Source organism: Myodes glareolus, chromosome 10 (genome assembly GCF_982192425.1).
Source record: "Myodes glareolus chromosome 10, mMyoGla1.1, whole genome shotgun sequence".
Classification (NCBI taxonomy): Eukaryota; Metazoa; Chordata; class Mammalia; order Rodentia; family Cricetidae; genus Myodes; species Myodes glareolus.
In genome coordinates, this window is record NC_142035.1 from 30,454,748 (window position 1) to 30,473,101 (window position 18,354).

At 44.1% G+C, this 18,354-nt stretch overlaps 1 long non-coding RNA gene across 1 annotated transcript; it reads right to left on the reverse strand.

The window, feature by feature from the left end:
* Positions 1-1,757: 1,757 nt before the first annotated feature.
* On the reverse strand, positions 1,758-18,054 carry LOC148120606 (uncharacterized). Its single transcript, XR_015739140.1, has 3 exons — positions 17,833-18,054; positions 4,594-4,668; positions 1,758-3,560 (listed from the first exon to the last, which is right to left on the reverse strand). It is a non-coding gene; the product is annotated as an uncharacterized LOC148120606 (long non-coding RNA).
* Between the last annotated feature and the right edge of the window lie 300 nt (positions 18,055-18,354).

Sequence of the window (18,354 nt, forward strand, 5' to 3'; positions counted from 1 at the left end):
GCATCTAACAATAGTTCAAGCTGCTAATGTCAATGAAAAGTAAAGATATATTCATGGAAAAGAGAAAAGGGACTTTTGAGATGCTTCAGGGTAAGGACAGATTGTTGAGTGTTGATGGTGGTGAAGAACAGAAAGAAGACTGAACTCTTTCTTAGGCATGGCTTATACTTCAGGTATGTGCAGCGAATTCAGTAACTGTGTCTTTATCTTGGGTTCTTTTTGCTGAGAATCCTGGAATCAACCTGCTAGCAGGCCTTGTGGGAGCTACAGCTCTGGGGCAACAAGAGGGAGAGAGAAAAAGAAGGAGGGGGAAGCAGAAGTGGTAGCTACTCTGTGGATGAGTGGAAAAGGCCTGGACTCAGGATGCCCTGGAGGACAGGAAGGACAAGCAAGAAGAGAGATTCATTTTTGTGTGTACTGTCTTTCTCTTTCTCTTATCAGCAAAGTTCTGCCCTGTGAGACATGAGCTTTTCTGCTCCTATGGGTCAACTGCTTATTCCAGGCAGACACTGGGAAGGCAGATGATGTAGTCTGTGTTGCTGCACCCAGCTGTATCCAGAGGCTGCGAATAGGGCAGAACCTGGGGGAATCTGAATAGGCTGAACTTGAATAACAGAGAGAAGCAATGATTCTTTCATGGTGGGGGGGGTCTGAGAATAGTTGATGACTTTAGGAGACAACACAATAGCAGACATAGATAGATGCAGGGCACTCCTAGAACCAGGTGGACAGAGCCTGGGCAAAACAAGTAGCTTGGTTCTTGGACCCCAGACTCAAAAAATGAAGTCAATTTGAGAAGTGGGATTATTAGCACTGCAGCAAGGGAAAAGCTATTCCATGGAATGGGAGAGGTGCATGTTGAATCAGGCATATGGGGTAGAGAGATGAGGACCTGTGGTGCATGGTGAGCAGTGACGGATGCAGCATTGATGGTGCATGGTGAACAGTGATGGATCAGCACTGATGGTGCATGGTGAGCAGTGACAAATGCAGCATTGATGGTGCATGGTGAGCAGTGACAGATGCAGCACTGATGGTGCATGGTGAGCAGTGACAGATGCAGCATTGATGGTGCAGGGTGAGCAGTGACAGATGCAGCATTGATGGTGCATGGTGAGCAGTGACGGATCAGCATTGATGGTGCATGGAGAGCAGTGACGGATGCAGCATTGATGGTGCATGGAGAGCAGTGACAGATGCAGCACTGATGGTGCATGGAGAGCAGTGACGGATGCAGCATTGATGGTGCATGGTGAGCAGTGACAGATGCAGCATTGATGGTGCATGGTGAGCAGTGATGGATCAGCATCGAAGCATTCAGACTAAGTAAGAACCCATGACTGTGTGTACATGGGCAAGAAAGAGTACTCAGCAAGATACCACCACCAGAGGGAAGGAGGAGACAGAGTGGCTGCCCTTGGGTCTGTGAGGTCAGAGGGATTATCTATCAGACGAGAGGTCAAAGAGTTGACCAAGTGAGGAAATTCACACAGGGACTTGGTATGTGCATGGTCAGCAACACACATCAGCATGCCACCTGCAGGGGATGATGCAGGCAAGCTGGCCGTTGCTAAAAGCATGGAAACCAGTACAACTGAAGCCACAGCTGCTGAAGCTCAAAGGTTTGCTCCTGCCCCTTCTCGCCCTTCTCACCAGTTTTAATAATGAAGCCACAAGAGACCTTGAGACAGAAAAATCCCTCAGCCTTGCAGGGCAACAGAGATCACAGCTGGGAGCACCAGATTTAGTGTCTGTGATGATATTGGGATTTTATTTTTAAGTCCTCATCTTTCAGACATGTAACCAAGAAAAACAAAGGAGGGAAAATTCCTGGACTCCGGGAATAGCCCCATGAAACACTATCTAAACTCCTCCCCTCTTTAGTACTTTCTCCATAAACAAGGCCGTCTGTTTCTGAAACCTGACTTTTATCATCTTCCAAGGCATCGGAAACATGACGGCTTGCCAGGGTCCAGACAAAATTCTTCACCTTTGACACATTTGTGCAAGTGTTTCTGAACCAGAGGAAAGGTTTGCTGTGACATCAGCAGTGGGTGCAGGAGGGAGGGTCTGAAAGAGAAGAAACAAGTGCAATTGCTGAGAAGTTCGGGAGAATGTGGCACTTTGCGTCAGGAAGGGGTGCTTGAGAGATCCATGATGCTTAGCAGGCCCTGGGACTTGGGATTTGGGGATTGGGGATTGTGGGTAGTGAAGGTCATATCTAGATGTTACATCTCCATCTTTTGTTTGTTTACTTACTTGTTTGAGACAAGGTCACATTGTGGAGTGCAGGCTGGCCTTGAACTTATGATTCCTCTGCCTTGGCCTTGAGTATTGGGATTACATGCCTGCAGCACTGTCAGACTTCACAGCATATCTTCTTTGTTTTAATTCTTTCATAATTGCATATATACACACATAAATGTGTATGTGTGTGTGCATGCACACACATGCGCACACGCGTGCAAATCTGTGTGTACATGGGCATTCGTGTAATCACTGTGTTTAATCTGGGTTTCTTGAATGAGACAAGATTATCCACTGAGGCAGGACAAGTTACTAATGGCTACACAACTGGGGAATGATCCCCCAGCAACTATTAGCTGCCTAACACCTTCTCAGAGAAGGGGTACCTCATGAAACCCCCATCCATTATGGACTGTTGTCTTTATTGGCCCTGTCTTTTGTAGATCTTGCGTAGGTAACCATAACTGTTGTGAGTTCTCATTTTCAACAACTATGTCCAGATCAAAAAACAAAATTTTGCTGTACCCCCTCCCCCCACCCGACATCCTTCAACCTTCTATTCTCTCCAGGTGCCCTGAGCCTTAGAGAGACCAACACAAATACCTGGCTTAAGCACTCAAGAGTCATTGCTTCCCATGGCGTTAGCAAGTTACCAGCCTCTGCACTTCCTCTGATCAAGGTTGAGAGCATCTCTACGCCATGAACAGAAGCATAAATATTCAGAAGACAGTTGGAAAGAACATCAACTTAGAAAACACCCATGTTAGCTTCTTTCCTAGACCCAAGGCATTGATAGTCTTGGGCCTTTTGGAACTGTCATGGACCCTCTGTGCTGTAATGCTAGCCCATCAACAAGCTATTAGGAGCATGACTGTTACAGGGGTAACCTAGTCTTTTCTGATTGAGTGTGAGGTCTGCCCACTAGAGGAAAATTGATATTATGTCTTAAATGTGCATCCTGCTGGGAAATTGATGATGGTGCTGCTCTCCCTAGTTCAGCTTCTGAGTAGCAGACGGCTGTTTCATACAAAAGAATGACCCACTGTTCACCCACTGTTCAGGGTAAAGTTAAACCAAGTCTTTCAAAGTTCAGTTGATTGCTTCTTTTATATATCAAAATTTCAAGCTGATTCAAGCTGTCCACTCTGAAATTTGGAGATTTTTAGCAACTCTGGTGCACCAGGAAGCCACGAGGGATGTTCACAGGAGACCAGGAGCCTCATAGAAGGGCATTCTGGAAAGGGTGCCTGAGGTTATTGTAGATGTCCGTCTCCTCTCTTCTCCAGCCCGTCCTCCATGGCTATTTCAGAGTTCTAGGATGAGAAAGGCCATATCAGAACAAAAAGAATGAGAGAGAGAGAGAGAGAGAGAGAGAGAGAGAGAGAGAGAGAGAGAGAAATGCTTGAGAACACACAGCCCTCAGTGACAACCAGGAAAGAGTTATGATCCAGGCAAACCTTTGTACACAGGATCCGGCCTCACTTTGCAAAGGCACCAGAGACCCTGGATGGTGTCATCAGTTGAGATGACCATGGGTAAACCAAGGAGTGTCCACAGCACACTTCACTGGATCCACCACTCCCCGGATCAAGTGAGGGTGTACAGTGGGACAGACACCAGGCTGAAATGAGTCAGAGTACAACCGAGCTTGAGCAGCCTTTATCCAGAAGTTTCTCTGATTTGAAATGTTTTTCATAGTGTAAAATATTTGCACACATGTTATGAGCTATATTGGAGATGGGACTCTCATAGAAGCGAGAAAGTCATTTCTGTTTCCAATATACTTGCACACAGAGGCTGAAGGTGATTTTATACATCACACTCAGTACAACTGTATTTTAATGGTGCCCTTGACACCTGAAGGTATGAAATTTTCCAATTGTGATATTGTGTCCATGCTCAGAAAATTTTAAATTTTAAAGCACTTTGCAGTTCAGATTTTTAGATGAAAGATGTTTGCTCTGTGTGTAAGTTTCCAAAAATGTGAGAACAGAAAGTAGAAAACCTGTGTTTCTAGACTGGGACCATGACCCCCATGTAATAACTGTGAGGCCCCATGGCCTTGGGCTAGAGTGTCTGTATTGTGCACTGTTTACTGGCTGCTGAATTTGGGGGAACACGCTGCCCTGAGGCTCAGCATATCAAACCAGCAAACAATCACTATCACACTCAGTTTCTGAAGGTCAGAAACTTAAGCGTGACTTATCTGGTCACTGGCTGGAGGACCCTCATGGAGATCTCGGAAGGATGCTGGTGGGATCCGCTGTCACCTGAAGGACTGAGCAGGACTTCAGGAACTGCTTCTAAAGTTGGCTCGTTCATACAACTTCCCGAAGGAGTACTCACCTGCGTGAACTTCTCTGAAAGAAAGACAGTCTTCCAACAAGGCAACAGGCTTCCTCTCCTGGGAATGATCCAAGACTGTGTCAATACAAAACACAGCTCTCAGCTCAGAAGGAATAAAAGAGTTTATTCTGGAGCCAAATGACAGAAACCATAGCCAGGGAACAGATTCAGGTTGTCCTGAAATGCCGTGTTCCAGTATGGAAATGGATTCATGAAGTTTTTATAGTTATAGAACAAAATAAAGTCATAAATCAAGGCATTTTCCAAAAACGTTGGAGCTAAAGATAGTCCAAGGGGATTTGGCTATTAGACCTGCAACATCCCCGCTCTCCACAACCACAAAGGTCCGATCAGTCAGTGAGCCTTGGAATATTTAGCATAGGTGAAGTGGATTTTTGTTTTTGTTTTTGCTTTCTGGGAACTTCAGTCCCCAGGAGAGACAGAGCCAAGCAGAAAACAGCATCTTTTTCTGACCAAGCTATGGAAAGTGGCACCACCGCATCAACCTTATTTGTTTCCAGTCACTCAGTCCAACCTACCCTCAGGAGAGAGGGCTCAAATTCAGCTTCTCTAAGAGAATTAGTGGGTGTGCTTGGATGTCATCGACAAATCACGCTCCAACCCCTCTGTCATCTGTGTAGGCAGTTTGGGAATTTAAGATAATACACCTACAGTAAGGGTTTTGAAACATGCAACTGAAAGTTTACAGTCCCCAGGCAATGAAGCCATTTGAGAACTGGAACGTTTAAGGTCCCTTCAGGAATTACCTTCCTCCTTACTGTGGCTGCTAAATCTCAGGTAAGAAACATGCACAGAAGTTTCTAGAAAGATTCCACCATGCCATGATCAAGTCTGAACCTCAAATATTGAACTGAACCTCAGATATTGAACTCATTTTATTTTCATAAAGGATCCTCAGACATCCTTGTCACCCCAACTTTCAACCCATGTCTTATTGAGAGAGCCAGCCCCCGTGTGCCTAGACTAGTTATGGGATAACAGAGAAGGGCTGGGGAGATGGTCCAGTGCATAACGTGCTTACTGCGTGAGCATGAGGACCTGGGTTCAGATCCACAGCATCCATGTGAAAATCTAGGTATGGTGATACATTCCTACGGCCCCTGCACTGGGGAGATGGCTAGTCCCCAGAGTGCACTGGCTGGCTAGGCTAGCTGAGTCAGGGAGCTTCAGGGCTAGTGAAGTACTCTGTCTCAAAAAGTAAAGTGGAGAGTTAATGAAGAAGACACCCAGCATCAATATCTGGCCTCCACATGCTCAAGTACCTATGCATACATGCATTTGCACACACATAAGTGCAGAAACTCACACACAGACATATGTACACAGACACAAAATGAGGATTCATACAGGTCTGATAGTCTCGTTCTTTAGACCTAGAAGAACATGATGACCATAATCCTAGTGGGCAGATTGTGTTAACATTCTGCATTGTTTGGGGTTACATGGCAAGAGAGTCAGCTCTCTTCCCTTTCTACCTCCCACCTTTCCAATGGAAGCACATTTCCCAGCTCTGGGCAGCCTCCATCCTGTTTTCAGCCAGTGTCTTCTAGCTGCTGGTCTGTGTTCTGCATTGCACTGAGCTTACTGTCAAAGGGTTCTCCTTTCCCCTGAGCATCTGCACCAGGAGGAGGGAATCTCTTCACAGAGGCTTTTTTCCTGTTGAAGTTCTGGCAGCCACCAGGATGGAGGGTACTGGGTCTTAGACAGTACTTTCCAGAATAGCCTTAGAGGTTAGGAAGGCAGAGTAAAGTACTTTTGGAGGAAGGATCTGTAGGACGCTGGGGGTGGTGCATTTTGTAGAAGAGGAAAGAATGTGGGTCACAGACCCACTGATGCAGTTCTAAAGGTGCTGAGCATCACGCTGCGGGGAGAGTCTGATGAAGCAGTAACTCGCTGCAATCCAGCAGGCAGCTCTACTGCCTTGTGTGCTGGGCTTACTCTGAGCATCCTCCCTTGATGCACTTGAGGCCAGGGACTGGGAGATATAGAACGCACCAGAGTGAATCCAGAGGAAATTGAACATATCAAATCCCTCCTTAAAATGACAAGCTTTTGGGGCTGAAGAAATGGCTCAGCGGTTAAGAACACTGACTGCTCTTCCAGAGGACCCGGGTTCCCAGCACCCACATGGCAGCTCACAACTGTCTGAAAATCCAGTTCCAGGGGACCTGACACCTCCACACCAATGCACATAAAATAAAAAAGATAAATAAATCATAAAAAAATTAAAAAATGACAAGCTTTCATACTTAATGCTTCTCTTTGGGTGACTTACATGATATCAGTCAGACTACATAAACACCAAGATCTAACCATCTGACACAGGTAAGCCATTACAAGAAGGATGCAAAGTTTCAACGAGCAGATGCAGTTCTGGGACAGAAGAGATACTGGACTGGAATGTGAACTTTCAACAACGATGTGCTCTTAGTGAGGTCAGTTCCCCACTAGCCACCCACACTTGGTCTACATAAGTGGATCCACACAGATACAGAGCCCCAGGCTTCTCTAGTTCCCAGCTTTCTTCAGCTTCCATCCAGGAAGAAATCCACTTAACTCCATTATACTCAAGGGATGACCCTTGTCATATGGAGCCCACCCTGGCTTTGGAGATGAGGGTAGAGCTATCATATGAGTGACAGATACACCTACAAGACAGAGAACCTCGGGGCAGCTCCCACCACCCCCTCCCACGCAAGTGACAGGTATGCACCCTTGGCATTCTCTTTCTTGTTGTTGAACTCAAAATAATGTATGAAAATCAGAATGTGAAGCCCAGATGGTATGGCATTCATGTCATTTTCACTGTCCCTGGTGTCTTTGAAGCAATCGAGGTATGGAGAACATTTGAGAATATTTTCTTCTTTTAACTCTGTTAGTACTCTGTAAGATAAAACACTATGTCCAGTAGCTAAGTATCATCTCCTTGAGCACCAAACACAGCTATGGAAGCAGGGGAAACAATAGAAAAGAAATTGAGGAATGGAGGCTGATTCCTGTCAGTTTTCTGGGGTGCTTTTCACACAGTAACTGAGGATGTAAAAGCATAATCTGTCAGCTGTGGTTTGAGTAACTGTCCCCCACTCCCCAAAAGATCCATGTGATAAAAATTTGGTCCCCAATCTGTCGTAATGCTGAGAGTTGCTGAGACCTGTGTGGAGGCAAGGCATTGATGCTGAGCATCTTCATTCACAACCACTTTGTTTTTTGAGATGGGTCCTTCACTGAACATGGAGCTCGCTGATCCGAAGCTCAGCTATTTCCCTGCCACACTTATGCTATGCTGCCTCCGCACAGCCCCAGAGCAACGGGGGCCATCCAACCCAGCCCCAGGAGGCAGTCCAACTCAGACCCACTCTGAGCCAAAAGAAACCTTTCTTCTTCCAATCCGATCATCTTAGGTGTTTTGTCACGTGACAGAAAGCCTGCTACCACACCATTCCCATCTTCAGCACTGGCAAGAATGCAGGCTAACGTTTGGCACCTGTGAAACATCAGCGGGACTTTCAGCATTCCTGTTCTACAGACACTTTCATAAAAACTTTATTTGTGCCCTGTGAAGTGCAGTGTAATACGCAGATCAAGTAAGCCACGGCATCCGGCCAGGGAAAGCATTCCTGCTTTAGATGAGAAGCGCAAAGTAAACCCTGCTTATCACACCGTGTGTCTGTTCAGAACTGCAAATGCCTTTCTGGGGAGAAAGGGGTGATGGAATGCCACGGAGAAACTTCTGGGATGCAGAACAGTGGCTGCCAAGTCCCATGCGGAGAAGCTCTCTCTAGTCTGAGGACTTCGAGCACCTATCTCTTGAGGCTGCTTATTCGCAGTCTTCATTTCTAAATAACTGAGTTGCAGGAGAAAACAGAAACTTCCAATTTATTCGGTTACCTATGTACAAAAGGCAATGATGTCCTTAAAATCTAGCTTTTCCCTCTCTGAACCAACAGGCTAAGGTGAAGGAATGGCTTAAAGCTTGGTCCCCTGCAGATAATAGAGTCCTCTGAGTACCAAGATCCCTGCACCGTTCTTATCTCCCTAACTCATTTCCACTGGAATTCACTTTCTCATGTATTTGAAATTTGCTTTCAGCTATTTTGAAATGAGTGATTCTGCTATGGTTTGGATCTGATGTGTCCGCTATACGCCCGTGCATGAGGTGATGGTCCTTCAGCTAGTGGCACTGTTTTGCGAGGTTTTGGTAACTTTCAGAGGAGGCACTGTACTGGAAAAAGTGGGTCCTTGAAAATGGATCCTTGGAGGCTAGATCATGGTCCTACCTCGCTTCCTTCCTGTGTGCCTTTCTCAGCTCCAGGCCCACCTGAGAAGAGAAAACTCTCTCATTTCATGTTCCCACTCCCAAGATGTTCAGCCCAACTTCACAGGACCAAGCGATCATAGACTGATTTTTGATACCATCAACAAATTGAATATTCCCCCTTTAGGTTGCTTTTCTTGAGTATCTTTTTGTAGCAGCCATGCAAAAGTAATTAACACAAATACACTATGATTAATTATACTAACCCTGCTGTACGACAGATCTCAAAAATCTCTGTTTAACTGATGCATCAAACCCTGTGATGCCCATCTCCCCATCCCCCTCCCCATTCTCCTCCCCATCCCCCTCCCCATCCTCTCCCCATTCCTGGTTCCCACCCACTCTGTGCGTTTGACAGTTTTAGATTCCATACAAGTGAGAGCTACAGTCTTCACCTTTCCATGCCTGGCTTATTTCATTTAGCATCATGGCCTCTAAATTCATACATTTGGTCATAGACATATGATGACATTTTTTTAATTTTGGGGATCCCAATCTAGTTAGAAAATTTCTCCCTTCCTTTTCCTCCCTCCAGAGTCTCTCATATACCCCTCTTCATTCTCCTTAAATTCATGGTCTCTTTTTCATTAATTGTTATCATATGCATATTTATTTGTATATACACATATATTCTTAAATATGACTTGATTGGATATATGTGTGTGTGTGTCTTATATAATGTTATTTGCATGTTTTCAGGCCTGACTGTGTAACACTGGACCACCACCCGGTATGCTTTTCCTAGGAGAAGAAGACTTCTGCCCCCAGCTATTCTCAGTTGCCTATAGCTCTTTGTGTAGGGCTGAGGCTTTGTGGACTTTCCCCATCCACTTTGGTATGTCCATTGGTGTATATTATGTCGTTTTCATAAAGGTAAAAAGGATTTCACACAAATGTGTTCACACACATTCATACACACATAGAGTTATGGCACCAATACTCTTGCTTTACAGGGAATTTAAGGTACCATAGTCACAAGATGAAGACACTGCCATTGCTTTGTTACTCTCTGGGAAAGCTGAGGAAGCCAGTTCATTGTGTTATTATTTATTCTTTCAGTAATATTTATTAAGCACTCATTTTTATGATTTTAAGCTAGAAATAAAATAATGAAAAAGATGAACAATGATAAGGAAAAGTGTGTGTGTGAGTATGTACCTGTGTGTGTGTGTCTGTCCATGTCCATCCTCACCTGTTGAGCACAATCTCCAAACAAGCTGAAAGGCTGTCACCCACATAGCCTGAGAGCCTCAGGGTAGCCAGGTTGTCCTCATTTCCCCAGGGCACACTGCAGGAAGTGAGTCCCTGTGGAACAACATCCCGTGTCACCTCGGAAGATGCAAGCACCCTTTCAGAGCATCTTCAAACAAGGGAGACAGGAACTTTCTCTGATGACCAGGTCTATGAGGGTGATAATGCAGCTAACTCTTCCACTAGAAATGCAAAAAATGTCTGGATTCTGCCTCACAGAGCCTAATTCAGTTCAGAGAGGGAAAAAAAATCTCACACCTGGACAGAGTAGGCGTGGTCATAGAATGAGACCACTTCCATCCCAGTGAGAGTGATTTGGGGAAGGAGTTTTTCTTCAAGAACTGGAGAGAGACAAGGCATAGGAAACAGGGACCTGTTGGCTACATATGCAGAGAACAGAGAGGCAAGTTGTTTAATGGACCAGTGCCTTTGACTTCAGATATGGCAAAATTTGCCCGAAAGGCTACAGTTGATTTTTTGCATGTTTGGGTCTAAATGGCCAGACCTTCACATTTGCACAGCTGGAGGCCTCTCTGGTGACTGCCTAGGTGGTAAAATTGTGCAGCTGTGATCCCCAAAGCTGCCTTAGATGATCATGTACCACCCCAAGAAGTACCCTCACTGAGGCTATAGACACCTTTGTCCCTGATTCATAACCTCTCCACCTGCTTCAAGAGTTCAGAAGTTTGTGCAAGTCTGCAATCACTTCATCCTGATAAAGCCTCTGTCTCTCAGGGGTTGTGTACAAGTGAGATGGAAAGAATAAGAACTTTTGATGGGGAGAGGGGGGCAGTTACATGAGTGACTCTGTCTTCTGTCTCCTGTCTCATTGTAGAAATTTTCCACATTCATCTACAGAGATCCAGATGGAATCAAATCTCTGAAATTCCTTCCCAGTAGGAGACATAAGCAATGTTACTCATCCTATGGTTCCAATGACAACCAAAGTGTGACTGAGCCCAAAATTCTCTTCAGAGAACAAATGAGTTTATTGGGCTTCATTACAGAGCATAGGTGAGAGATTGTGTGTGTGTGTGTGTGTGTGTGTGTGTGTGTGTACACAATATTTTCCTATATACATGAATGCTTAGTAGGATTAGGAGGTGTGACCTTGTTGGTGGATGTGTGTTGCTGTCACTGAGGGTGGGCTTTGAGGTTTCAAAAGCCCATCCCAGGCCCAGTTTCTCTCTCTCTCTTTCTCTCTCTCTCTCTCTCTTTCTCGCTCTCTCTCTGATGCCTAAGGATCAGGATGCAAAGCTCCCAGCTACTGCTAGAGCCATGCATGCCACCATGACGATGATGGACTAGGCCTTAGAAACTGTAAGCAAGCTCCCAATTAAATGTCTTTGTTTTCGTTTTTAAGAGTTTCCTTGAACATGGTATGTCTTCACAGCAATAGAACAAAGATTAATAGAGAATACTGCCTTGTTTGAACTTTGTGCTAATATTTATAAGCCATTTAACACTAAAAAACTCAAGCACAGGGATAAATCAGTACTTAATGACCTCTATCCTGTGTGTTTGTATGTGTGATCATACATGCACATGTATACATGTGAAACATCAATACACTTTAATATAGCTTTATTTTGATGGCAAACTGTTAAGATTCAATGTATATAGATTTTTAAATCAAGTTCAAATACTTTGTAAAGATAAATAAATGATACTGATATGTTTGAATATATATGAATGAATTAATCTATGCATGAATAAAGTATACAATCAAAAAATTACAAAAAAATCTTCTTCAAATACATGCATAGTTTTCATTACCCTTTTAGTTATGAAAATGCCATAATAAAATCTATTATTTCATATGTCAACTGAAAAACTTAATCCAAAATGTATACAGTTCCGTTTTTTCCCTTGTAGTCTTCAGATCACCAAAAATATTCATTTAAACACATAAAGAAATGTTCATCATCCTTAGCTATAAGGGAAATGCAAATCAAAATGATTCTGAGATTCCATATTATACCTGTCAGAATGACTAAAATCAAATATCAAACGACAGATTATGCTGAAGAACTGTGCAGCAAGGGGAACTCTCCTTCATTGCTGGTAGGAGTGCAAAATTGTACAGACACTTTGAAAATCAATAGAGTAGTTCCTCAGAAAACTGGAAATCAATAAACCACAAGACCCAGCTGTACCATTCTTGGTCATATACTCAAAGGATGCTCAATAATACCACAAGGAAACTTGTCCAACTATGTTCATAGCAACTTTATTTGTAATAGCCGGAACCTGGAAACAACCTAGATGCCCCTCCAAAAAATGGATAAAGAGAATGTGGTACATTTACATAATAGAGTATTATTCAGTTGTTTAAAAAATGACATCAGGAAGTTTGAAGGCAAATAGATGAAACTAGAAAAAAAATCATTCTGAGTGAGTTTACCAGGACCCAAAAACACAAACATGGTATGTACTCACTCATAAGTGGATATTAAGTACAAAATACACAATAGCCATACTGTAATTCACAGACCTGAAAAGGTTAGGTAAAAAGGAGAGCCGAAGGGGGATGCATGTATCTCCCTGGGAAAGAGAAAAAGTTATCTCCTAGTTGGACTTGGGGTAGGTGGGCATGGGAATTGGAGGGATTGGGTTGGGAGGTGGGTAGACAGAGAGACTGCTGAGAGAGACAATTGGAAGGGGGTAGAAGCCTGACGCAAGGGAAACTCCCAGGAGCCTACAAGGATGGCCCCAGCAAAAGCTCCTGGCAGCAGTGGATGCATGGCCTGAACTGGACATCCCTGTGATAGGTTGGTGACTCCTCCGCTTGTCATCAGAGAGCCTTCATCCAGTGACTAATGGAGGCAGATTCAGAGACCCATGGCCAAATGATGGACTGAATTATGGGAGTCCTGCTGAGGAGAGGGGGGAGGGATTGTAGGTGCCGGTGGGTTAGGGACATTGCAAGAAAACCCACAGAAACAGTTTACCTGGCTCATAAGAACTCACAGTCTGAATCAACAACCAAGGAGCCTACATTGTACCGAACTAGGCTACAGTTGTAGCTTGATCTATTTGTAGGACTACTGGTAATGGGAGCAGGGACTGTCTCTGATGCTTTGGTTGGTCCGTGTGGAGGGCCGGACCACATTCTCCATTACTTTTAGGAACAAAGGTAGAGATTGACCTCTGTGACCTCAAGGTGTGGCGGTACATGCCTTTAGTCCTGATGCCTGGGCGGCAGAGGCAGATTGACCTCTACAACCTCAACCTCCTAAGATGGATTATTCCATGATGGTCTGTGAATATGAGTACTATGGACTCTTTACCGGCTCTTCTGACTGCCCTTCTATGTCCTAAACACTGCCTCATTCCTTTATCCACATCTCTTCTCTGCTTGTCTGCAGAGATGGAGCAGATGGGTAAGGGAAAGGGACCATTTAGTCCCTACAGTCAAGCCTCCTGCAGCTCTGCTCTTCTGGAGCACACTCAGCCAGCTCTGCGTGAGACTCAGGGTAGGCCAGGTTGAATCTTGCACTGTCCTTAAAGTCAGTGGTCATGATGACCTAGTAGCTCGGGACTGTCCCATTCTGAAGCTTTTCAGGCTACTCCCTAGCTGTCCCTCCCCCATCATCCCTGGGAGTGGACAACTTCCCTAGTTATGAGTGTCCCTTCCTTCCCCTTGGGACACTTCACTTTTCCTTCAGGAAAGGCAAGTCCCCTCAGGCAGGATGCTCTCCACCCAGCAGGGCAAGGCCCGGAGAAGCCTCCACAGCGCTGACAGATCCAGATTCGCTGGATGACTACAGTGGATGTATGGGAATGGGCCTCATCAGACGGGGAACATAATGGAGTCACAGAAGCAACTGTTGCTTGCACAGTGAAAGACCATTTCAGAGGCTCCTTGAGAGTTTCCAAAGGACTTAAAGCAGAGCAGATAAAATAGAGTTGCTTTGCATCCTGCTTCCAGGTGAACCTTACTATGTCGTGGACAGTAGCCACTCTAACCACAGTTTCACATATTCTAGTTTTCATTTTTTTTTTCATTGACATCCATGAAGCTCCACCATTGCAGAAGCCTGCCAATAATCATAATGATTTAGTCTTTTCTTCTAAACCACTAAATCTTTCTCCCCTTGGTAATACTGGGCATATAACCCTGATCCTATTGCTGAGCTATACACCCACTCTCTATGTGATTTCTGTTTTTCTTATATGTTTCTTTCATCTTGTTCCCAGGGAGTAAATTTCCTCTAGAGACTCCCAATGCTTAATCCCACCTTTTCTAAATTCTCCTTAGACTTTTTTTTTTCTGCATCTGCCTTATGTTTAATTTCTGTTCTTTCATTCATTCTTTAACTGTCTGGTCCTAGCTAGTACATCTGGTTCTCTTTAAATATGTTCTCCATACAGAGAATTAGGACAAAAAAAACCAGTTGTACACATAAAAACACTTAAGCAGACAGCCAAACCTAATAAATTAATAAGTAATAAAAATTAGCAAGTTAAACTAAACAGGTATCTCATAAATAAATGTGGTCAATGAAAATATGTTTTAAAAGACTTCCCCTGTTGTGGGAGGGCCCGCTTGTTGGTTCCTGGTTGCTCAGCCCTGAAATAATCACACAGAAACTAATTATTTAAAACATTCTTTGACCCATTAGCTCTAGCTTCTTATTGACTAACTCTTACATATTAATTTAACCCATTTCTAGTAATCTATGTATTGCCACGTGGCTGCAGTTTACTGGGTAAAGTTCCCAGCGTCTGTCTCCAGCGGGACTACATGGCTTCTCTCTACCCTGCCCTTCTTTCTCCCAGCATTCAGTTTAGTTTTCCCCTCCTAGCTAAGTTCTGCCTTTTTATTGGTCCAAAGCAGTTTCTTTATTCACCAATGGTATTCACAACATACAGAGGGGAATCCCACATCATTCCCTATTGTTGAATGGGAGACGCGACTACAGCAACCAGAAACAGTCAGGGAAATGAACTCTTTTTGTTCATTTCATACAAAGGGGAAATCTGATTACAAGGGAGAAAGGTGGAGAGAAGTGCGAGACGAGAGGAGAACGTAGACTGCAGGGCAATCGGGTTAAGTGAGAAGTCCCTAAGAGTCAGTCAGCTGCTGTGACTAAGCCTGCTGTGACCAGCATCAGTTAAGGCAGCATCAAGCAGGGCATCTTCTTAGCAGCCTGTGTTATCCCATGCAAGTGCTTCAAGGTGTGGGGTGGAGGGTAGATTTTGAGAATATGATTGAGCTGTTAGAAATGGTTAATGTTTGTTCAAGTCCTTTACAGGCCATAGTGAGGGCTTGGGAGAAATCCTTTGTCAAGATAGAAAACCAACCTTCTCTGGTGAGTTAGTTCAGCAGTCAAAAGGCCATAATATGCTTACAAAGGACCCAAGTTCTGTTCCAAGCATCCTCACCTAGTGACTCACGGATCCATGCAACCAACTCCAGGGCATCTGATGGCCTTTTCTAGATTCCAAGGTTACATTCAGGTGCACAGACCCACACATAACACACACACGTACACACATTTTTAACTAAGATAAATAAATCTGATTTAAAATAAATAAATAATTTAAAGATAAGATAAATAAATCTTATTTAAAAATAAGATAAACCTTTAGAACTAGTCATTGAAAGAAGAAAGCATACACAAGTTGAGTATTTCTTATCCAGAATGCTCAGGACCAGATGTTATGGATGTTGTGCTGTTCAGCTGCTGGCCTATTCATGCAGGCATTAATGAGAAATCCTATGAATGGGGCTCAAGTAAAAAGATAGAACTCCCATGTACCTGTCCAAACAACTTGAAGGGAGCATCATGTCATTTTTACACAATAACTTTGCAACATTTTACTTGACATTTGTGCACTTTTTCTGCATGAACCAAAGTTCTATGGTGTAGAGTTTCCCATTGATGGTGTCACTCTGGTCCTCAGAGAAATCTGAGTTCTGCAGCTCTACCTATGCCCAGAATTTATAAGGGTTTGGGGTCAATGGAACCCACACACTTTGGAAAGCCACATGGGATGTTTCCAAAGGCTGGAGCATACAGACAAACTGTCCAGATATTTCAGAGAAGGGGGTTTATGTTCTAAAACCCAAGGGCTAGATGACCAATAGCAGAACTGCTATTTATACCCCAAACAAAAGTAATCTGTATCATATGAACAGCATAACAAAGTTTAGAATTTCCATGAAGAACACAGAAAATAAGTTAGCTATCACAACAGTACAAATGAGTCTCACAGACATATCACACACACACACACACACACACACACACACACACACACACACACACACCTAAAAGCACCTGATAGATACTTCCAGGAACAGGTACAAATGCCTGCTAAGAGGAGCCCTAGCTGTAACAGGGGTGGGCTAACTGGAGGAGCAACAGGAGCCAGAAATGTCCCTGGCTGATAAGAGACTGAAAGGTCAACATCTAACACATTGTTAAGTAGCACAATCAAAATCAGAGCACAGTGCAGCTGGCAGCCATAGCCTTGGAATGAAGGGAGATGGAGATTTGCCCAGTAAGCACAATACACAAAGCTTGTACTGATCCTGGTTTTTAAACAGAATACCTGTCAAAGGCATTTGTAAATCATGAGGACAAAGGAGCACTCACTGGGTCTGATATGTGGCGCTTGATACACAGCCATAAGCTCCTAGTATCACAAGAATGCATGCTTACAATCTTACCTATCAGAACAGAAGCTGGAGGACAAGGTAATGGTATAATATTTGGGTTTTGCTTTAAAGTTACTCCAAGGGTCTGGGAGAAACTGAGGGCATAGGCCATTCTATACCAGTGGCAGCTACATAAAAGCACATTTTCATTTTTGTCCTAATTTTCCATAAGAGACAAATATTTTACTTTATTCCTTCCATCTAATATAACGAAAACAATATATGAGCACAGCACTGGGAAATAACATCAAGAAAAATGTTTCTGTGCATTGAGTTCAGATCACTACCTAACTCCCCTGCAAGGATTTTTTAAATTAAACTTAGATTTTGAAAAAGTCAGAGGACAAAACAAGACTTAGGATTGATTTCTATTTTAAAATAAAGCCTGCCTTGCTTCATCTTGTGAGGCGTGCAGCAGAGCAAGTGTGTGAGACAATGCCAGGGGATCCCACCCCTGCCCTTCCTCCTACTAGCCCTTGGGACCATCCCAAGGGAACAGGAGAGAATAGACTGTCACCCCTTCCCTGGAGGAAGACAGTTGTTAGCCTAGCACATCCCTGAGCTGGCTAGAAGCCTCCCTGGGGCTTCAACTGGGGCTGCAACTAAGGAAGTCTTCCTCCTGTCAACGCCCTGGAATTGTTATGGATGGACCTTAGCTCATCGCAGCCTCCACCCAGGCTTCCCTTGGTCTTGAAAAAGAGGCCCAAGGATTCTATTAACTCTATAGGTCTCCTCTCTGTGAATGTTGCTGCAGATTGGATCTTTGTACTATGTAATTTCCAGATGGAAATGTTTGTTAGCATGGACACTGCAGACCTGAGCCCTGGGGCAGCTATAAATATAAACCTCTGTTTATAGATCGCTGACGGGGGCTCTGAGCCATGCTGTTTGGAAACAACAGTGTGAAGACTCTCAAGTATGTTGGCATATAGAGAACTTTGAGGAGAGCCAACTAAAGTGAAATATAACAATTACACACGCTTACCTCTGAACATCTGGTAGCACACAGCAGTTTGTGGGGAGCATCACAGAACACCCTCCGCATTGCCTTCTGAATCCTCCTAGGAAAATGCCATCCAGAGGAAACCCTTGAAGCAGTGTTCTGCAGTAGGATCCCTAGCAGGCTCAGCAGCTCTGTAAGCCCTTGAGGGGTCATTTTGAGCCTACTCTGTGCAATGTGGGATCATGAGACTCACTAGCGGCTCAGGAACCTGAAGCAAAGACAACAGACCTTGGTGAATATCCAAGGACAGATTTTGTTTTGAGGCAGGATCTCATATAGCCCAAGTTGGCTTGAGATCACTATGTAGCTAAGAAGGATCTTGAATTTCTGGTCCTCCTACATCCATTGGCATGCTAGAATTACAGGTGTTCATCTCATGCCTGGTTTCATGTAGTGCTGGAGAATCCAACACAGGGCTTCATGCACGCTAAGAACGTATTCTATTAGCTGAGTTACAACCCCAGTCCAGGTTCAACATGCTCTTGATGCATGTGAAATCTCAAC